Raw genomic sequence first — 15,817 nt, 5'->3', positions numbered from 1 at the left:
GCTGCCCACACTCCTCTTGATGCACCCCAGGATCCCGTTAGCTTTCTTGGCAGCCAGGGCACACTGCTGGCTCATGGTTAACCTGTCATCCACCAGGACACCCAGGTCCCTCTCCGCAGAGCTGCTCTCCAGCAGGTCAGCCCCAACCTGTACTGGTGCCTGGGGTTGTTCCTCCCCAGGGGCAGGACCCTGCCCTTGCCTTTGTTGAACCTCCTCAGGTTTCTCCCTGCCCAACTCTCCAGCCTGTCCAGGTCACGCTGAATGGCAGCACAGCCTTCTGGTGTATCCACCACACCTCCCAGTTTGGTGTCATCAGCAAACTTGCTGAGGGTACATTCTAACTCTTCATCCAGGTCGTTGATGAAGAAGTTGAAGAAGACTGGGATGGGCAGGTGGGACCTGCCGGCGGCTGGGGTGTGACATGGGAGAGCACGGGCGTCGTGGTGCGTTGGCCATGGCTGCTGTGGTGTGGGCAGCGCTTGTGGCACGGAGGGGCAGAGGGTGGCACGGCGGGTGGTGATCGCCGGGCACAGCGGGTGCCTGGCAGGGCGCGGGGTGCCCTGGAGGGTGTGGGGTGGCTGTTACAGACCGGGCAGCGCTGGGTGCTTGGAGACAGAGCCTGGTCAGTGCAGGGAAGAAGTTCACTGAGGGGCTGCCGCTAACCGTGGCCCTGATGGAGAGTGCTCGTTAGAGGTGGGGTGCTGGGAGCGGTGGGTTGCCTGCGGACGAGTGGACTGCGAGGCACAGGGAACGTGCTCGGCGATGAGGCGTTGCGGGCAGGAGAGGGGGTGCCCCTTGGGGTTGAGGGGTGGGGAGAGATGAGCAGACAGAGACATGGGGTGAGCAGGGCATTGCTGGCGGTGGAGGGGACTAAAGGAAACAAGAGCTCTCCTCTTCAGTGGGGATAGATTCTCTGCTGGAGTCTGGCGTGGGGGTCCTGCTCGGTGATGGAGGGGCAGTGGCAGGGGCCAGAGAGCTTGCTGGAGGACGGTGGGACTGGGGCTGAGGGCTGAGCGCTGGGGGCTGAGGGGCTGGCGTGCTGGCAGGCACGGCTCTGCAGGCTCGGCTGCCGAGCGCTGGGGAGCAGCAGACGCAGGCGAGGCAGCGCTGCCTTTGCTGTCGAAGAATCGGACACTGCTGGAGCGAGGACTGACCTTGTGCCGCAGGAAGGGCTCTGCACCCGCTCGCTCCCGCCCTGCCGGGGGTGTGAGCGGGGCTTTTGGGGGACACGGTGTCTGCTCTTTCCCTTCCCTGCCGTGTTAGCCCCAGCACGTCAGCTCCTCCTCCGTCCTCCCTGCGCACACCCGTCGCTGAGCTGATGCGCAGACCCGGGTCTCATCCGGCTCCATCCCTCACCCCGGGTCCCGCTGGGTGACGCAGCTCGGGGCAGGGCCCAGGGGCTGTCAGCGAGGGCCCTTGCTCTGCGCTTTGCCGTGGTGTCCACCTCTCTGCTTTGCTGTTCCTTGGGCACCGCTCCGAACTTCCCTTCCCCACCTTAGTTTGTTCTGGGAGCGTGCGTGGGCAGCGATGCTGGAGTCGGGGTGACAGCGTGCTGTAGCCCCCCACCCCCTTCCTCCTTACAAGTCCTCCCCTGCAACTGGGGAGCGGTCCCGGAGTGAAGCAGCCCAGCCCTGCCGGACCGAAGGTGGAGGCAGGGCAGGGCGCGGGGCACTCCATGCGCGGCGGAGCATCTTTGCACGCATGAACGAGGAGTTTCCCTCCGGATCTCTCTTCCCCGAGGGGCAGACGCATGTCAGGGAGCTGAGGAGTGGGAATGTTTCTGGTGCAGCCTCCTCGGGCTGGGTGGGAGCTGCCGGAGTCGGAGCCGTGGGGGAGACCCGGGGGCTGCTGGGGGGCTGGTGGCCTGGCTCCCCTCGGGCTGCGAGGCGGGGGGGGGGCTGCGCTGCGGGTGCTGGCGGAGGGGCAGTGGGCAGTGCTGGGGACGTGGGGCAGTGCTGGGGACATGGGGCAGTGCTGGGGACGTGGGGCTGCACTGTGGGAGCTGACGGAGGGGCAATGGGCAGTGCTGGGGACGTGGGGCAGCGCTGGGGACGTGGGGCAGTGCTGGGGACATGGGGCAGTGCTGGGGACGTGGGGCAGCGCTGGGGACGTGGGGCAGTGCTGGGGACGTGGGGCAGTGCTGGGGACATGGGGCAGTGCTGGGGACGTGGGGCTGCACTGTGGGAGCTGATGGAGGGGCAATGGGCAGTGCTGGGGATGTGGGGCAGCACTGGGGATATGGGGCAGTGGTGGGGACATGGGGCTGCACTGTGGGAGCTGACGGAGGGGCAGTGGGCAGTGCTGGGGATGTGGGGCAGCGCTGTGGGTGCTGGTGGAGGGGCAACGGGCAGTGCTGGGGACGTGGGGCAGTGCTGGGGACGTGGGGCAGCGCTGCGGGAGCTGGCAGAGGGGCAATGGGCAGTGCTGGGGATGTGGGGCAGCGCTGCGGGTGCTGGTGGAGGGGTGGTGGGCAGCACTGGGGATATGGGGCAGTGGTGGGGACATGGGGCTGCACTGTGGGAGCTGACGGAGGGGCAATGGGCAGTGCTGGGGACGTGGGGCAGCGCTGGGGACGTGGGGCAGCGCTGGGGATGTGGGGCAGCGCTGCGGGTGCTGGTGGAGGGGCAGTGGGCAGCGCTGGGGACGTGGGGCAGCGCTGCGGGTGCAGGTCAGAGCAGCACACTGCTCACATCCTGGCGAGCGCAGCCTGGGCCCGGCCAGCCCGTCTGGCGAGCAGAGGGCTCAGCAGGGGACCCGCTGTGGCTGCGGGTCGGGGCCCTGGCTGTGCGGTGCTGCTGGAGGAGCTCGCTCGTCGTGCACGGTGCTGCCCGACCAGCCCGGCCCGGCATGCACCGTGTTTTGTGGGGTGCAGGTGGGCATCGGAGGCCGTGCTGTGGCACCCGGTGCCCTGGGCATGGAGAGGCGAGATGAAAGCAGGTTTGTGTGCGGGCTCCCTGCAGAGCCGGGACCAGCCCCGCACGGCACGCCTGCCCTGGGGAGCGCGGGCAGCAGGGCAGCGAGGCGGCCGCTCTGTCAGACCCTCTGCTGCTGCTGAGGGTGAGGGGAGCCAGGCCCCCAAGCTGTCACCGGCGTGCGGCCGTGCTTGGGCTGGTGTCGGGGGCATCCCCTTCTTTCAGACCAAGGCAGTGTCGGCAGAGGGCTGTTCTGTTTATGGTTCAGGTGGGGGCTGACTTCCCAAACAGAAACTGCCTGTTTCGCAAACTCCTCGCCTGTGCTAGCTGAGGTACCTTCGCCTAAGTAAAGGGAGGCAGGAAGAACCCAGCTGACCTACCAGTATGCATCCCTGAGAGCTGTGTAGTGTCCTGGGACTGGCCCTGAGCTTCCCTAGGCTCCTGTGCATCGTCCCCATGCATCAGCTCTCTGGTTGGGCTCTCGCAGTGCTCATTCCTCGCGTCTCGGGCGGACAGGCTTGATCGCTGTCAGCAAGGTGACGTCCAAGCAGACAGGGGCCTGACCAGCGTGAAAGGGGACAAGGAGTGATTGAGCCTGTCCCATCTGCCTTGCTGCCGCCCTCCCGTCTCCTTCATGAGGTGCTCTGGGACGTGTTGGAGGATGTTTGCTGTGTTTTGGGGAAGCTCACAGGACAGATGCTCTAGACCTGTGTGTGTTCCCTGCCTGGTCCTCCCCTCTTACAGGGCACGAGGTCCTTGGTCTAACCCAGCTGCAGAGCAGCGAGTGTCCTAGACCTCTTCCCTGCTCCTCCCTGCAGTTCAGTGGGCGTTGTGCTGGCGCCCGTCTGGTGGGAGCCCGGCCCTCCTTCCCGGGGCTGCGGTGGCTTAGCAGGGCTGTGGCCATCTGTCTCTCAGGCCAGATGGGGACCCTTCTCCTGACGTGGTCCCTTGCTGCCTAGACTCTTGTCGCTGGGCAGGGATCAGCATCACAGAATCGCAGAATGTTCAGGGTTGGCAGGGACCTCTGTGGGTCACCCAGTCCCACCCCCTGCCCAAGCAGGGTCACCCAGAGCAGGGGGCACAGGACCTTGTCCAGGCGGGGCTGGAATATCTCCAGAGAAGGAGACTCCCCAGCCCCTCTGGGCAGCCTGGGCCAGGGCTCCGTCACCCTCAGAGGGAAGAAGTTCTTCCTCGGCTTCAGCTGGAGCTTCCTCTGCTCCAGTTTGTGCCCATTGCCCCTTGTCCTGTCGCTGGGCACCACTGCAAAGAGTCTGGCCCCGTCCTCCTGACCCCCACCCTGCAGATATTTAGAGGCATTTCGAAGGTCCCCTCGCAGCCTTCTCTTCTCCAGGCTGAACAAGCCCAGCTCCCTCAGCCTCTCCTTGTAGGAGAGATGCTCCAGTCCCCTCCTCATCCTCGTAGCCCTCCACTGGACTCTCTCCAGCAGCTCCTCATCTTTCTTGAACTGGGGAGCCCAGCACTGGACAGAGTACTCCAGATGGGGCCTTTGTGCTTCAGAGGAGCTGCTGTAGAGCTGTTGTTCCCCTGAGTCTGTGTCTGTAGGGCTTGGCAGACCCGGAGACACAGGCATCTTCTCGGAGGTGTCCTGCCCCTGCTTTTGCTGCTCTGCTTGTCTGGCTTTGCTGCGGCAGTGGCCCTCCCTGATGGACAGCCGGCTGGGAAGCTGACGCTTTGGCTGCTCTGTGGGGTCTGTGTGAGGCTCTGGTTCCAGGCCAGGGGTAGTGTCTGCACCCCGGGAGGGATCTCACAGCCTGTGGGTGCAGACCCCGACTCAGGTGGGCTGAGGAAAGGCAAGGATGTCCTGCAGGCAGGGATCATAGAATGCTTTGGGTTGGAAGGGACCTTTAGAGGTCATCTAGCCCAACCCCCCTGCAGTGAGCAGGGACATCTTCAACTGGATCAGGTTGCTCAGAGCCCCGTCCAACCTGGCCATGAATGTTCCCAGGGTGGGGCCTCCGATATCCAGTCTAAATCTACCCTCCCTTAGATCAAAGCCATTGCTCCTTGTCCTATCGCAACAAGCCCTGCTGAAAAGATTTCCCCCATCTTTTCTACAGGCCCCTGCAGGTACTGGCAGGCTGCTGTAAGGTCTCCCCGCAGCCTTCTCTTCTCCAGGCTGAACTACCCCAACTCCCTCAGCCTTTCCTCGTAGGAGAGGTGCTCCAGCCCTTGGATCAGCTTTGTGGCCCTCCTCTGGACCTGCTCCAACAGCTGCATGTCCTTATTGTGCTGAGGGCTCCAGAGCTGGACGCAGGACTCCCGGTGGGGTCTCACCAGAGTGGAGTAGAGGGGCAGAATCACCTCCCTCGACCTGCTGCCCACGCTTCTCTTGATGCAGCCCAGGATATGGTTGGCCTTCTGGCCTGCGAGATAAGATGCAGGATCCTGATGACACCTGAAAGAGAGGTCATCAAATAACTGCCTTGTGATGGGAACGCTCCTTGCCTCCTCTGGCTTTGCTCTGCATCTCCTTCCGGGACCTGTCCAGAGGCTGAGGTGCTCTGGGGAATGGGACGCATGCATCAGGGATCATCCAAGAGAGGAGGCTTTCTTCCCTGCTTGCTCTAGGAAGAGCGCAAACATAAGGAGAAAGGATGGGACCCCAACAGGGATCCCTGGCCTCCGCAGGGCTGTGTGGTGCCAGCGGGGGGTTGGTGTGCCGAAGGTGAGCTCCAGCCCTTCACAGTCTGAAGTGACCCCAGACCCTCCCATAGGTGCCTCTGGGGCTCTGGGTCTGCCTTGGCAGCTGCAGCACATGGCTGATGTGCCATGGGCTTTGCTATAGCAAGCTCTGCTCGAAGATGGTGAGTGACTCTTTTGTGATCTTCAGGCCCAGGGTGGACAGGTAGCTTTTCAGTAACAGATCAGACTCCATGAGCTCCAGCGTTTCAGGCATCAGGACTTCAGCTGGGCTCTCTGCAGGGGGGTTGAACTAGAAGACCTTTAAAGGTCCCTTCCAACCCAAACTATTCTATGATTCTGTGGTTCTAAAAAAGTTCAGTTTACTCAAGTTCGTGTCTTCTGTCAGGGTTGGAGCCTCCAGGTGGGTTTTCATACTGTGAAGCAGCTGACTTTTCAAGTCAAGTTTCCCTGTTCCCTTGGAGTTGTCTCCAAGCCTCGTTTAGGTTCCTTTGCAACTCTCCATCACTGTCTTTATTCAGCTGAAAGCCTTTGAATTCACTGTGAGTGGTTTCCATTGTTAGGAGCAAATCTCCACCCGAGGCCATGACCTTGTCTCTGAAAAGGCAGTCTCTTCAGGCACGTCACTGTTTACACCCTAATGATGGGCCAGCGCTTTCAGGTTAAGTAGTCTGAGCACCTGCACCAGCTCTCAGCTCAGGGAGGAGAGGCGGAGCTGCCCTACACCCATTCAGACAGCTGGAGAAATGGAGCCTGGAGTGGAGGAGGAGCAGGACATGTCTCCTAGTCTGCACGGACAGGAGGTGCAGAGAGGCGGGTGGAGATGGGACAGAAGGATGGGCCCGTCTGCAGTGCAGACACCGCGGAGCAGTGGCTTTCCCTGCTGCGCAGGTGAGGAGCTCTGCTGGGGACGCAGCCAGCCTGCAAACCCCTCAGAGCGACAGAGCGTGCGAATGGCTTCCCTTTCTGACAGGCAGGGTTGCCCCAGGGAGCTGCAGCGTTCCCAGAGCCGCTGGGCACGGGACAGCCTTGCAGGCGGCGGGGCCGTTGCGTGTCCTGGGCAGGGGCAGAGGACGGGGCCGTGCTCCGGTGCTGGGGAGCGCCTGGGACTGCGGGCAGGAGCCACACGGTGCCCTGCAGCCGGAAGAGTCCGGTGTCCTGCACGGCCCTTGGCAGGCGACTCCACTACTCAGCTGGAGATTCTTCATTGTCCCCAGAAGTCCCCTGTTGCCTTCTGCGAGCTCTCTGCGTGGCAGCTGAGGCGCTGCAGACAAGTGTTTGGGGAAAGCAAGGTGCTGCAAGGTTGGTACATCTCGTTGCTTCAGTTCTGGGTCCTTTCCTGCTCTCCTCTCCTCCCCTCCCTTCCCACCAGCAGTCTCTGAAGGACTCTAAGTGGCAGTGTCCTGTGTGTCTGGGGACGGAGCTCTCTGGGAGGTGCGTGGGCCTGCCCAGCCGGCCATGGGGTCCACCGTGGTGGGGCTCCGGCTCCTGCTCCTCCAACCCGAACTGTGGCACTGGGCTCCTGGAAGCAGGTTTTGGGGGACGGTGGGTGTGCGGGGGGACAGTCTGCTGGGAGCCCCGAGGTAGAGTGAGGTCAGGGCAGCTCATGTTGGTGGCCTGGCAGGAGCAGGAAGGACAATTGGTGCTGTGGTGGAGGGGAACAGCGATACTGAGAGCACAGAGACCCGTTGAGGGGCGGATGGCAGTCTGGGAGGAGAGACACAAAGCTGTGCGTGTTGGCGAGGCACGGAGCTGCGGATGGGTTTCTCGTGGTGGTGCCGTTTGGGAGCGGTGGGCTGGGGCCGGGCTGCGCAGGGAAGCCGGGGCGCGAGGATGCGATCTGGAGGGACTGTCTGTCCGCGGGAAGCGTGTGAGCACGGCTGCGTGGCGGTGCCGGCAGCACCGGCTGTGCCCCTCACCAGCACGGCAGAGCGAGCGGTGCCGGGAGGGAGCCACGGTCTCTCGTGGCATCTGTTTGGGTGCAGCCCTGGGGTGAGAGCCTCAGCGGTTTCAGGACAGATCACGGGCTCCCAGACTGGCGGGATCACGGTGGGTGAGGTGGATTTGCAGCCCTGGAGAGGATTTGGTCTCGTCTGCAAAGGGGATTGCGCTGGAGCGCAGCCCGTTACAGGTGTCGCAGCTGGGAAAGCCCGGGTGATGCTGAAGGATCTGCATCCCCTGGAAGGGTGTCCCGCAGGAGGGCTCCTGCCCACACAGGGCTTTGGTGACCGGACTGGGGAGGGAATGTCGCGTGACCAAGGGCTGTGGAGGAGTGGGACCACCCAGCTCCATTTGTGAGAGGCAGTCTGAGGTCTCCGCTGAGGCCAGGGCCTCCCTTTGCTGCGGAATGGAGTTCCTCATTTCCCTCTGTGGCTACAGGAAAGGTTCTGTGCTTATCCCTCTTCTCAGTCACCTGATACTTCAGGTTAATATTCTGGCTTGTTACTGCCTTAATGCAAATGAAAGGAGAGCCTGAAAACCAGCGCACAAAGCATTGATTCTTCTGTTAAGCCAAGGGAAGTGAAGAAATAAATTTTCCTATTATAAAAGAGCGATAGGCAAAGTTTTCCTGAACTTCTGCTTAGCCAGGACTGATGGCAGGAAGGCAGGCTGCTAAGAGACGGTGTGTGGCTCGCCGTTCATTTGGGATTTGATTTGAATTCACTGTGCCACCAGCCCATGAGCACGGCTGCAGTCCATCCTGCAAGCAATACCAGTGCTGCGTCTCTGCAGCCTGGCGAGGCAGCGGTGGGGTGGCCGTGAGCCGTGGTCGAGCGAGCTGCCCTCCGATGATGGAGGCACGGGGACCGCAGGCAGCTTTGCCTGCAGCCGGAGGGGAGGTGTGCGGTCGGTGCGGGGTGAGTGGGGAGAGGGCTGCGGTGCCTTGGCTGAGGTGGCTCTGGGTGCTGCAGAGGGGCCGTGTGACAAGGGACACCGCTCCTGAGCAGGCGGATTGCAAAGGAGAGCTGTTGTGTCTGGAGAGGCCCTTTATGTAAAACATGATACTCGCTGCACTGTTTCCTCTCCGTAAAAGAGAAGCAGAGGAAAGACGGGTGGATGTAGGAGACGCCAGTGGACACCTCTCTTCTGAGCCCGGGAGTGCCAAAGCCTCTTGCTCTGCTGCAGTGTGCTCTGTCCCCTGGTCATTGCCAGGACAGACTTTAACTATGAGAAGCAGTGAGAGTATGAGACGCAGTGGGTTTGCCTGCGCTGGCTCGGCAGCTGCAGACGCTCCGCAGCTCACGTGAAGCAGCTGGGAGGGCCACTGCAGCATCGTGCTGGCGTGCGTGGCAGCAGACCTGCCCGCAGCCCGCTCTGGCTTCCTGGGCAAGGTGCAGTCCCTCACGCTGGCTGCTTTCCTGCAGCTGCAGCAAGTTTTATTCTGCACAGCTGGGCAGATGCCACGTTCTAAGTGACATGGTGCTGACTGTGGATGCCTCAGCAGACAGAAATGCTGAGCTCATGGAAGCGATTGCTATGAAAAGGATGAATGAAACCGTTCTTAACATTTGTTGTGGGTTAAAAATCCAGTAGTAAAAATCGTAGCGAAAATCTGCTGGCATGTATGCTTTATATAAATTGCTGTCCCAAATCCATGTTGCTCCTGGCGTGGCTTCAGGTGTCGGCAGAACAGGAGAGGCTTCCCGGGACGGTGGTGGCAGAGGCCTGGGACAGTGCTGCGCTCTGGGGTGTCCCGGCTCCCGCAGGACCCCCGGCGCTGGGGCTGGTGCGGTTAACGTGCGGGCTGTGGGTAGAGCTGCCCTGTGCACGCTGTGGTGTGACTCGACACGGGACCACTCAGCTGCACAGAACCCCTCACCATCAGCTGCTGCTGCACGGAAGAATAGGAGCGACTGCTGTCGTATTAAAGCAGGATGAAAAATCGTCTGGTCGGCGGTGTAGTCTTTGGGCAGCGGTGTGTGATGTGTAATTAAGGACTGCACGGTGCTGAGCTCACGAGGAGGCAGAGCCAGCGTGGTCTGCCTTCAGCAGTCGCCTGCAGCCAGCTTGGCTGGTGAATGCGAGACTGCTCACTGGCTCCAGGAATTGTCTCCCGCAGGGTCTGACCCTTGCTGGTAAAACCTGGGTGCTCCTGGCTGCCCTCCTGGGGTGCATGAGGAGGAGTGTGGGCAGCAGGGCGAGGGAGGGTCTCCTTCCCCTCTGCTCTGCCCTAGTGAGGCCCCATCTGCAGTGCTGTGTCCAGTGCTGGGCTCCCCAGTTCAAGAAAGATGAGGAGCTACTGGAGAGAGTCCAGCGCAGGGCTACGAGGATGAGGAGGGGACTGGAGCATCTCTCCTACGAGGAGAGGCTGAGGGAACTGGGCTTGTTCAGCCTGAAGAAGAGAAGGCTGCGAGGGGACCTTGGAAATGCCTCTAAATATCTGCAGGGTGGGTGTCAGGAGGACGGGGCCAGACTCTTTGCAGTGGTGCCCAGCGACAGGACAAGGGGCAACGGGCACAAACTGGAGCAGAGGAAGCTCCAGCTGAAGATGAGGAAGAACTTCTTCCCTCTGAGGGTGACGGAGCCCTGGCCCAGGCTGCCCAGGGAGGCTGTGGAGTCTCCTTCTCTGGAGATATTCCAGCCCCGGCTGGACGTGGTGCTGTGCCCCCTGCTCTGGGTGACCCTGCTTGGGCAGGGGGTTGGGCTGGGTGACCCACAGAGGTCCCTGCCAACCCCCAACATTCTGTGATTCTGGGATTCTGTGATTCCTGTGGGTCAGAGCATCGCAGGGCTGAATTTGCCCAGTAGCTCTGCTTGGTGGGCTGTGCAAAGCAGGGTGGGTGGGCAGGGGTGGGCAGTGTGCTGTGACCAGACAGGGCTGAGCAGACCCCCCGTGGGAGAGGAGAGCGGGGCTGCAGCCCAGGGTCTGGAATGCCGGTGGTGCCGCATGGGGAGGCCGAGCGTCGTTTTGCACCACGGACCTGTTCTGTACCATGGTTGTAGGGCAGGGAAGTCATTTGTTTAGTGACTCCTGAGGCAGCGATTCGTTTGGAGTTTGGTAACCTGGGCACCTGCCCTCCTCCTTCAGCCCTGGTCTGCCCGCGCTGCTGGTGCACCCTGTGCTGCCCTCGCAGAGGGACCAGGTGTGAGCGTGGGCAAAGCAAGGAGGAGGCCGATGCGCAAGGCCCCGAGCATCCTTCCTGGCGATGGTGAACCTGCTCTGTCTCACCCACCTGCTCCTGCGCTCGGCCCGCAGCTTCTCGCCCTCCGGGAAGAGCCGTTTCAGCTCAGCTTTTGGCTGGGCAATGCTCTGTGGGAGAGGGTGGTGCAGACCCAGGATAAAATTATCCAGAACACCCACGAGATTTATGAGAGTGTAGTCTGTTTTTTAAGGAGGCAGAAGCGTGCCCAAGCTAAGGTTTGTTTCTCTGAAATAGTTAAGAATTGTGGGTCTGTGTTATTGAAACACTTTTGAAAACCAATTCCCGCAATCTTGAGGCGGGAGCACTTTGGAAGCAAGTCGCCACCTCGCTTGGGGCCCAGTGGCAGGAGAAGGTGGCAATACAGAAATAATCCTGGGAGAGCGCAGAGCGGTCGTCAGGCTCCTCTCTCTGCAGCGCGTGCTGGCACTGAAATCCTGCAAGGTGTCTGACCAAGCCTGGGATGTGTCCCGCGGGAAAACGCGCTCTGCAGCAGCCATCGGGCACTGGCCGCCCTCCACATGGCCGGTTGCCACCGTGGTTGTAATTATGGAGTGCCAAGGTACAGGTCTTCTATTTGCTTTTTCGGTGGAAGCAGGGAAAACTTGTTCCAAGGAATCATGGCTCGGCACATTGCATAAAAAATGTATACGTAGAGAGATAAGAGCCTCTTGCTGACGAGTGGTACTCAGGAAGCTGCTAACTATCAGAGAGCTGGAGCTTATTGAAATAACTCAGAAAGATCTAGAGGAACAGCAGTGTACAGCTGATGAGACTTCCTCCCGGAGATTTCCAAGGGCTTTTCTTCTCCGTTGTGTGCTGGCAACTCTTTTCACTTTTAAATCATGTTAAAGCCAGACCGAGGAGCTGCTGTAGGTTAAAATAACATTTTTCCCTGTTAGCTCTAGCGTGCAGCAGCTCCCTGCACCGGGTCAGCATGCACCAGTGGAGCCCACGGAGGAGATGGGCCCGCTCCGGCAGCGGCAGCAGCAGCCTGGCATGTCCATGAACTGCCTTCTTCATGGGCACCGCGGGCCTTTCTCCTCCTCTGGGTTGCGTTCAGCAGATCTGGTGTCAAATGGTGCCTGCAGACGCCAGCGCTGGCAGAAAGGGCGACTGCCGGTCCCTGCCCCGCATGGGGTCCGTGCATGGGGTCCGTGCAGGTGCTGGCACTGCCCTGGGGCTGCAGGGTGGATCTGGAGGTGTTTGCTCTGTTCCAGGTGTCCAGCGCTGGCACTGCCCTGGGGCTGCAGGGCGGATCTGGAGGTGTTTGCTCTGTTCCAGGTGTCCGGCACTGGCACTGCCTGGGGCTGCAGGGCGGATCTGGAGGTGTTTGCTCTGTTCCATGTGTCCAGCGCTGGCACTGCCCTGGGGCTGCAGGGCGGATCTGGAGGTGTTTGCTCTGTTCCAGGTGTCCAGCGCTGGCACTGCCCTGGGGCTGCAGGGTGGATCTGGAGGTGTTTGCTCTGTTCCAGGTGTCCGGCACTGGCACTGCCCTGGGGCTGCAGGGCGGATCTGGAGGTGTTTGCTCTGTTCCAGGTGTCCGGCACTGGCACTGCCCTGGGGCTGCAGGGCGGATCTGGAGGTGTTTGCTCTGTTCCAGGTGTCCAGCGCTGGCACTGCCCTGGGGCTGCAGGGTGGATCTGGAGGTGTTTGCTCTGTTCCAGGTGTCCACACTGACCGATACCGGGGCTGTGTCGTGAGCTCCTGCCAGCGCGGACGGAGCCCGGGGTTTAAATTTACACCCACCCACACCCCACTCTGCTTAGGTCCTTATCTCCTGTCGCAAATCAGGAGTAAAAATCTCAAAATCATGTTCTTGCATTTTATCTTCTCCAAGGTAATTTTTAACTCGAGGAATGGAAAGGCCTTTCTGTGCCACAAAGCCTGGCAGCTTCCCGAGGCGCAGGAGCGTGGCCACCGGCCATGGCACCAGCCCTCTGCTCCGGGCGTACCGGCTCATCTCCTCGGGCCTGGGCTTCCAGTACCACCTAGATCCTAAAATCCCTTTCTCCAGGCTCTGTTTTGTCTTAGCTATGTAAGCAGTGGAAAAGGAAAAAAAAGAAAATCAGCAGAACTTCATTGCTGCAAAGGGAAGATCTGGAGGTCAGAAACTGACCTCCAAAACGCCCTGAGCCTGTGCCAAAAGCTTTGATCCTTGGCCAAAGCATCTGCTTTCTGCTGCTGTGAAAGTCTCTTGCTGTCAATAGTTGTATTGGATTTTTCACCCCTTTTAGGGGAGAATCAAACCACTTATGCACATGATTTGAGATGCTTTTTGATTACAAGCCGCACGGTGTTTTTCCATGGGAACCCGGCCTCTTTCAGATCAGATTAATAGAGCTCAATGAATGAGGCAGCTGTTCTGCTTTTTTTTAATCTTATTCACTGTGCAGCCCCACGCTTCATTACTGTACGCTGTTGAATGCGGCACCAAGCATGACATATTTTAATGCCCCTTTGTAGCTTTTTTTTGTGTCTATTTCCCTAACGCAAACGTTTGAGCACTTTATCAGCATCCAGACAGCAGGATCCATAGAGGAGAGGGCCGAGATCCGCGTCCGGCGCGGAGCTGGTGCGAGCCAGGGAGCCGTCCCGCTCCTGGGGAGCGCAGCCGCAGCGGGTGGGTTTGTGCCTTGCACGAGGGGAGGTGAGGAGCGGAGAGGTGGCAGCTGATGTTTGCACACCAGTCCCTAACGTGGGTCACGTTCCTCAGCAGAGGCGCTGCGGTCTGGGCTGCAGTTTGACAGTTAATGGTAAGCCCGTTGGCCAGGGTTGCTGGAGTTTACCCGTGGAGCCCACGTGGGGAGACGGGCAGAGCGCGGGGCACCATGGCCGCCCCTGCTTCGCCTGAGGTGTCGCAGCCGGTGGGGTGGTCGTGCTCGGCCGCGGGACTGCGGCACAGCCTGCATGAGGGGGACGTGGCAAGGGGTGCTCGGAGCAGCCCCGGCGAGGGCCGGGCTGGGGGCACCACGTCTGGTCGCAAGGTGCAAAGCTCTGGTCTGTTGTTCAGGTGTGAGGTGGGACGTACCGGCGGGCTCTGCAGCCCTGGGCTTTCTGCTGGCATCGGCACTGCCCGTCACCCGGGGACCACCAGAGACTGCCATGACAAAGGCCCTGGGGGTGCTGGTCGGCAGCCGGCTGAGCAGGAGCCAGCAGTGTGCCCAGGTGGCCAAGAAGGCCAACGGCAGCCTGGCTTGGGTCAGCAATGGGGTGGGCAGCGGGAGCAGGGCAGGGATCGGGCCCCTTTGGGCCCCTCACTCCCAGCAGGACATGGAGGGGCTGGAGCGTGGCCAGAGAAGGGCAGCCAGGCTGGGGAGGGGGCTGCAGAACAAGTCCCCTGAGGAGCGGCTGAGGGAGCTGGGGCTGCTCAGGCTGGAGAAGAGGAGGCTGAGGGGAGACCTTCTCGCTCTCTGCAGCTCCCTGACAGGAGGGGGCAGGGAGGGGGGGTTGGGCTCTGCTCCCCAGGACCCCGTGACAGGACGAGAGGCGATGGCCTCAGGCTGCGTCAGGGGGGGTTCAGGTTGGAGATTGGGGAAATTTCTTTGCTGAGAGAGTGGTCAGGGGTTGGGCCAGGCTGCCCAGGGCAGTGGGGGAGTCCCCATCCCTGGAGGGGTTCAGACACCGTGTGGCTGTGGCACTTGGGGACAGGGTTTAGCAGGCATGGGGGTGTTGGGGTGACGGCTGGACTTGATGGTCTTAGAGGTCTTTTCTGATCTTAATGATTCTGTGATTCTTCCCTATGAACTCTGGGACACGTGGCGAGAGCTCGTACTGACACAACTCACCAGGCTTGCTGGGCACGCAGGGCCCCTCGCTGCGGGGCGTCTGGGCAGTAGAGCCGGGGCTGGCAGCCCTGAGGTCTGGCATGGGGACTGACGGCTGTGCCGACCCCTCGAGAGACCGGGGCAGCGAGGGACTGGGGCGCTTTGCCCTCCCTGCCCTCGCCCCTGCAGTGCGTGCCTGTTGGGTCATCGTGCCCCGGGCCGTGGGGACAAGCTGCCCTAGAAGTGACTCGTCTTCCCCGCAGTGACTTCGGCCAGAGGGTCCTGAGCGGCGGCAGGCAGTGAGAGGGACTCGCGGAGCAGCCCCGTGGTGCTGGCTCGGGATGCTGTAACCCGCGGGGCAGGCAGTTGCTTAAATAGATGCATACAGTTACAGTGTATCTACTTAGGAAAAAGCACTTTTGGTTGTAAAGTCTATATTAAATTGCAAATTAATCTAATGTAATGGTTATGAATTGATCTGACTCAGCCTTTCTTTAGGAATGAAGCTGAGGACTACCAATGCAAAACAACATCAGACTCGATTATTTATATCCAGATTTTCTGCCAGCTGATTTATCATGGTTAAAATGGGTGATCCCTTTGACTCAAATCAATCGACTTTGCGTTATTATGTGTGGGGGGGAGGCTTTTGCCTGCAGCAGGAGAGCTGCGGGTCACTGCGTCGGATCTGTGGCTGTGGTTGGTTATTTTGGGGACTGGGAAGTTTAGCTGCCAAGTGTTGTGCAGCGTCCTTTGGGACGTTGTGGGTGAATTATTTAATGAGTTGTTTTGAATAAATGCAATTTATTTGCATAAAACTGTTCAAACTTGATTTAAAGAAAGCCGTGTAAATATGCATGTGTGCGCTAGCGTAGCGGATTCAGCCCTCTGCTTATCAACAGGGCAAGGCAGTCGGCGCCGAGGTCCTGCTCTGCAGCGTTCCACAGCCCTGATGGAGAGCGGCTGGGGAAGGGGCTCCGTCTTCAGAGCGGGGAGGGTGTTTCGGGCTCCCAGGCCAGTTAGCTGCCGGCCCCGAAGTATGGCGACAGCCGTGGTGCGCAGAATGGCTCCCGCAGCCGGGCGGTCTCTGCAGGGAGGGCAGGAGGACCTGGCCGCTGGCGTTTTGTCCCGGGCGGTGGGGTGGCTGGCGTGGCTGTTCGTGTGTGGCCAAGGCTGGCTGGGCATGGTCCCTGGAGCGGGAGCGCCCGAGCTGGAGGTGCAGCTGCGGGTGCCCAAACCTTCCCCTGGTGTAGGGGCAGAAAAAGGACCGGGGGTCCATCTGGTCCTGGGGCAGTCAGGAGCTGAGGACCCTTCCTTGAGGCAGACAGCTTGGGAC

General features: G+C 60.7%; 1 protein-coding gene across 1 annotated transcript in view; it reads left to right on the top strand.

The window, feature by feature from the left end:
* Window positions 1-15,817, top strand: part of SHANK3 (SH3 and multiple ankyrin repeat domains 3) — a 386,587-nt gene that overhangs the window by 27,755 nt on the left and 343,015 nt on the right. The window lies entirely within an intron of this gene.

This window comes from Opisthocomus hoazin, chromosome 8 (assembly GCF_030867145.1).
Source record: "Opisthocomus hoazin isolate bOpiHoa1 chromosome 8, bOpiHoa1.hap1, whole genome shotgun sequence".
NCBI lineage: Eukaryota > Metazoa > Chordata > Aves > Opisthocomiformes > Opisthocomidae > Opisthocomus > Opisthocomus hoazin.
The sequence above is the reverse complement of the archived record's forward strand: the minus strand, read 5'-3'. Positions and strand labels throughout refer to the sequence as shown.